Raw genomic sequence first — 6426 nt, forward strand, 5'->3', positions numbered from 1 at the left:
TTCAGACCGCAGGGTTTGAGTTAGCGAAGTGGTTTTCGAACTCACCTGAAATCACCGCATCTGAGAGCACAGCAAAACCCATAACGATCTCGGATTCAGAATCGACTAAGGCGTTAGGAATCTCATGGTTGCCTAAGGAAGAAGCCTTTCAGTTTAAAATTGACAATGAAGTCATGGGTCTCCGAGCGACAAAACGGAACATACTGTCGGTGACATCGAAGCTGTTCGACCCCCTGGGATTGTTAAGTCCTATCGTCATAAAGGGCAAGATCCTATTGCAGGAACTTTGGCTTAACAAACTAGATTGGGATGAGTCGATTCCGATGAATTTGGAAACAGCATGGAATATGTTGAAAAATACACTGTCTCAATTGGAAGAGATATCCATACCTCGGTTTGTGTATTCCGATACGATGTCACCGATCCAAATACATGCCTTCGCTGACGCCTCCATGAGAGCTTATGGAGCGTGCGTCTATGTCCGTAGCAGAACTGCAGAAGGTTTAAAAATATCATTGTTGACTTCAAAGTCCAAAGTAGCGCCGCTCAAGACCAAAACGCTCCCACGGCTTGAGTTATGTGCCGCTCACCTTCTCGCGGATCTCTGTCACAGAATCAAGCCCCTATTAAAGGTCCCTATCGAACGAGCTGTTTATTGGTCAGACTCTGAAGTAACTCTTCACTGGATTCGGTCGCATCCATCGTCGTTGTCGACGTTCGTTTCGAATAGGGTGGCTGAGATTCAGAAGTGGTCAGATGAAGCTACGTGGCGGCATGTCCCTACAAAACAGAACCCTGCAGATATTGTGTCAAGAGGTTGTGACGTCAAAGAAATCGTCCAGTCAATCTGGTTTGAAGGACCATCATTTTTGAAGGATGAAGAAGAGACCTGGCCAAAAAACCCTCACTTCGAGCCTACAGAAAATGTCGAGCTGGAGAAGAGGAAGAACGCGGTCGGGCTGACCGCTGCGGTAGAAATTTCGGATTTGGTAGATGTCATCGAGGGATTCTCGTCACACCTCAAGCTGCTTAGAGTGTTTTGTTATATGTTCCGCTTTATAAAAAAAATGTAAGAACCCTAGCATAACGTTTGAAAAAACGGTTTCACCGACCGAGTATGATGAAGCCTTTCGCAAAATTGTTGAAGTTATCCAACATCACGAGTATCGTGAGGAAATCGAGAAAGTTCGGAAAGGATCTAGAGTTGGTCCTAGTCTTCAGCGGTTGAACCCTTTCATCCATGAAGACACTGGTACTTGGTGTACTTTTTCGTTGTTGAGAGTAGGGGGGCGACTAGCTAAAGCTCCTATATCATACGATGCCAAGTTTCCGTTGCTTTTGACGAAGCGTTCGCAATTCGTGCGGAGCTATGTTCGTCATCTGCACCATATCAATTTTCATGTCGGCCCACGAGCACTTGTGAGCATCCTTCGACAGAGTGTTTGGATCGTAAACGCTCAGGAGGTCTGCAGTCAGACAGTTCGATCGTGTATCCGCTGCTTTAAATGCAAGCCTCGACTGCTGACGCAACTGATGGGAAATTTACCCGCAGACCGGCTCCGTGCTCTCCGCCCATTTTCAATTTGCGGCGTTGATTTTTGTGGACCCGTCTCGACGACATTGAAAATTCAAGGTAGGCCCCCATACAAGTCCTATATCGCGCTTTTTGTTTGTTTTGCGTCCAAAGCTTTTCACTTAGAACTTGTATCCGACTTGACCACTGACTCTTTTTTATTGGCTTTCCAAAGGTTTGTTGGGCGCCGAGGATATCCCCAGATCGTCCATTGCGACAACGGGACGAATTTCGTCGGAGCGACTTGCCTCGTCAGCCAGGCAAGCGTTCTGGCGGCGATGGTCCAAGGAATATGTCCTGGGCCTTCAAATTCGGGGCAAGTGGCACCAACGGAAACCCGACGTCAAGGAGGGAGACCTCGTCCTCGTGGCCGAGGACAACATGCCTCCACAGGAGTGGCTCCTCTGGAGGGTGATCGCCACGCACGCCGGGGAGGACGGCATGGTCAGGGTCGTCGACCTTAGGAGGAGCGATGGGGGCATTTTTCGGCGGGCCATCCACAAGTTGGCGCCGCTACCAATGTGTTGAAGCCGCTCAGGCCTTCAACGGGGCCGGTGTTTCGTCATGTCGTCGTCTTAGTCAATGTTTTATGTTAAGATTATTTTTGAATTGTTTTGAAGTCTAGTGTAAGTAGGTTAGGGCAAGGCGGGAGCGCAATAAAAGCTCGCTCTTTCGCTCAAGGCGAGTTCGCCCCGCTTTGCCACCGTAGGTTAGTTAGGCATAGAATGAAGTGTAATGAATTTTTAGAATATAATCGTTGAAATTGAATTCGATCGAGCGCACCTACATTATTTCGTCCCCGCTTTTAATAAATCTTTACGCCACCCACAGTCTTTCGGTTTCGTTAATTAGAAAAACTATTCTAAATTTTCACTAGTTGTATGGCTGGAGGAGATCGAGGAGCTGCAGGGCACTTTTAAAACCCTGCACAACGAGCTCCAAGAGTTGGATTACTTACAATAATCACATTGGATTGTGCGAAAAGTTTAATTGTGGTTTCATGCCGCTGAATGCTTCGATTCGGCTGGAAATCTCTCGTCTCAACCCTCACCTGCCTCCTCCCTCTACAGTTTCAGCAAAAACTATTATTGCTAATATTGTTGGCAGGCAGCTGCCACCACGGAGGAATCCGGCACCCGTTCTATGCCTTGTGCAATCGCCATCTGCGGATACAAAGAAGCCAGCCACATGCTTATGTGTGGGGCGAATGCTGCAGTTGACAACAGAGGAGCGGGTAGAGCAGTCTGTTGATGCAAAAAATCATTTTCGCGACGTATGCATGGATGTCTCGGAATCCAGCTCCCGTTCTCAGGAGGAGTACAATACGATTTTGGAGAAACCAGCTTTATCAGCTGCTCAATTGACGACAGGTTACAAGGAACCACATTTGAAGTTCGACATTGGCAGCGATGTCCCAGCACCGTTGGAACTAGCTTCGGAACCGGCTACTAAGAGACCATTACTCTCGTGCTTGAACATTCAGTCGTCGACGCGCCCCTGCAGGCGCTCAGTTCATGCCTTGTCTACAGAAGAACAGCCCAACGACCCCTCCGGACTACCTGGTCCTAAACTTCCTTTATCAAGACCCGCTCTAAACTCTGAGTGTGAAGCTGACGGATTCTGCAACGTCAGCATTGAGACTTATCGTGCCAGTAGCTACATGAAGTCAAACGGTCACAATCCGGTTGGTATTTCTTCTCGTTGGTCTCGTCGGATTCATTTGAACGAGCCCCCTCTTTTGATTTATGAAACTCATTCTCAATCTTCGTTAAACCTGGCTGGCCGTCATCCAATCGGCGTACCAAACAAGACTCTAGTTCAGCGCACCAACACCTTAGCGTTCATCAACGCTAATAAGCAGAAACTTCGCGCTGGACTTCGTGCTCTGCTTGCAATAAGTCCATCCCAATATTGGCCTATTAGGGGGAGTGGAGCTGCCGTGAAGATGGGCAACTACAATTGCTTTCGTATCACTGACAATTCAGGCCACATTTTGGGCATTTTTAATCCTACAACATTAGCTTCAATTACAGAGAGCTCTGCCGATCTGGATGTGCCAGTTCGTGGCCCTCTCTTTTCGTTTCCTGAACCACGCGTAACATGCCTGATCTTGCGTCAATTGGATGACAGGCAATGCGTTACCTACTTACTCCATATCTCCTGTACGCGATGGAAAGAAGAGTACATCTCGTCGCTGCAGCTGCGTTCAAAGCGTATACAGAACCCTGGGACATTGGTCAAATTCATACCCGGATTCATTGGCGTGTCTCAAGATGCTTTGCTAAATACGGAATCAGGATTGCTACATCAAATCAGCCACAAGCGACGGCTGGGAAACCCTTCAGCATCTGTTGAAAGTCAGGCTTTCAACGGGGGGAGTATGTCTGGTTTCCCGGCCTCATATTCCCCAATAAATTCTTCAAAATAGCCAGTGGAGCAAATTAACGTAATCTCACCTTTGTTTTCTATTTGCATTGCCCACTGCATATATATATTGTAACCGATTATAATTACTTACGGCAGCGGCCGTTCTTTCGCCTCTTTATATCTCCTTCTTCATTTGCTACTGTAGCTGCAGCATCTATACTGTTCTATCGCATTCTCTCTCTCTATCTATCGCTCGTGCTCGGCTCAGCAGCAGCCGAGCTTCTATCGCTTCTTTCGTTCTCTCTCTCGCTTGCATTAGGGAACGGGCAATTCGGTCCGCCTGCCCTCTTCTAGTCTTTAATTGATCGTCATCATTATCGCACTCACGTTCTACTGTCTTGATCAATCACTCACTTCTCTCGCATATTGAACAGACCCTGCGTCTTCAATTCTCGCTTTGATTTGATCAACCGGTACCCCTCGCTTTATTTCGCTACACCTACGGACCCCATATTTCGCCTACTTAACAAATAAACTGTACACACATAAAGTATATTGAATAGCTCGACTTCTTAATTTAATCTAAATTCAACAGCTAGTGTAAAAGCTCGCTAGCTCAACAGAGTGCAAAATTTGTAAACATAGTTTTAAGGGAAATTATGACTGCAACCTCTTACCGGAGTCTTTTGTAAAATTAAACAAATAAATGAATTTAAAACCATAAAAATATATGTACATATATAAATATTATTGAAAAAAATTTGCCTAAGAACATGTTTAATGTGTTCCTTTTGACTTAATTAGTTAGGATATATATACATTTTTTCTCAGCTCCCCATAATATTTTCATTATTTAGCTTTAAGTTTTATATATATAAAATATATATATATATAAAATATATATATAAATATAATAAAATATAAAATATATATATATATATATATATATATATGTATAAAAATAAAACTCAAAGTTTAATCATTATTTTTGAGTTTTTTTTCGCTCAAATATAATTATTATGGATAATAATTAATAATAATTTATGAAAATTATTATTATCAATAATATTTATCCTAAAAACTGAAAATTTAAAAATTTTGTTTGATTTGCATAGTTTATTCTTAGAGCAGTCTATTGGTCTATTTAATTCATATAAGTGGATGATTTTTTCGAGAAAAAAATAAAAAATAATCATTATTTACAGTCCCTGAATTAAACCATGATTATCAAAAGCAACAACTGTTCACTTACACAAATTGAAATTATTTAGAAAACAATTTTTCACACAAAAAGGTATAAAAACAAAATCTATCATAAAATTTCCATTCTACAGAAAGACACAAAATGAAATGAAATAGGTGTTCAAACATACATTTTTGGTCCAAATTTGAGATTTCTTTAACTAATTAAAAAACAGAAAAACCCGCACGCAATTTGGTACACGCGTTGCGGAGATAGCCGAATACACACACATTTTTCTAAAAATGTTAAAGCTTTCTTGATGCTGCATATTGTTGCATATAGTTTTCTTTTATGACTTAGCAAATAACACTACTCGACACGAGTTTTCCTCAAGGAACAAAACCAACTTTCTCTTAAAGATTTAGGGCTTAGTAATGGTTTGATGATAATTTTTTTTTTATGGCAGAATTTTTTTTTAAGAATTTTTGAATACTGGTATTTTTTTTTTAAATCTTTTTTTAGAGGTAGCGCTTCTTTTTTTTACGTAACTCTAGTATCTTACGTCTGATTGTAAAGAACTTTGCTATTTTAAAAAGATAATTAAAACAGCTAGAAGATAATTTTCAACACTGTGATTTCAGCTTACCGTCTGGGAAATATAATGCAATGAAAGGCAAAAATGATGAAATGAAAATGAAAAAAAATTATATCCTGTAACCTCTATTTTTTTGTGTATAGGCAACGTTCTTTACAACCAGACGTAATATAGTAGAGTAATGTGAAAAAAAGAAGCGCTACCTCTGAAAAAAGCTCTACAAAAAAATACCAAAATTCAAAAATTCTTCAAAAAAAAGTTCTGCCATAGAAAAAATACCATATTTCTTTAAAAAATTTTAAAATCTATAAAAAAAAGTCTGTTTGGACCCTTGACGAAAAAAAAGTTGGATTTTGTCGAGTAGTGTAATTTGTCGGTATCGTACAGATCGGACATATAGATCTATAAAACAAGTTGTCTAACAAAACTTTTTTTTTAAATTAATCACACCAAACGTTCTAATTGTTTTAATTACATGTTTCTACATAGACCACAAAATTTTTATGAAAATAGCAGTCCTTTATCGTATAGCTGACATAATCTAGAATATTTATGGTAGATATCAGCACACTGTCAGCTGATAAAAAAAAAACATGCTTGACCAATAAAACAGGATAGAGCTTATCTGGTTGAGATTTAGAAGTTCTCGGCACTGCTACATATGCTATAATTATTTTTTTATAATCCGAGCTGTTAGTAAAGTTTTCG

The sequence above is a fragment of the Drosophila obscura genome, unplaced genomic scaffold (genome assembly GCF_018151105.1).
Source record: "Drosophila obscura isolate BZ-5 IFL unplaced genomic scaffold, ASM1815110v1 contig_209, whole genome shotgun sequence".
NCBI classification, from domain to species: Eukaryota; Metazoa; Arthropoda; class Insecta; order Diptera; family Drosophilidae; genus Drosophila; species Drosophila obscura.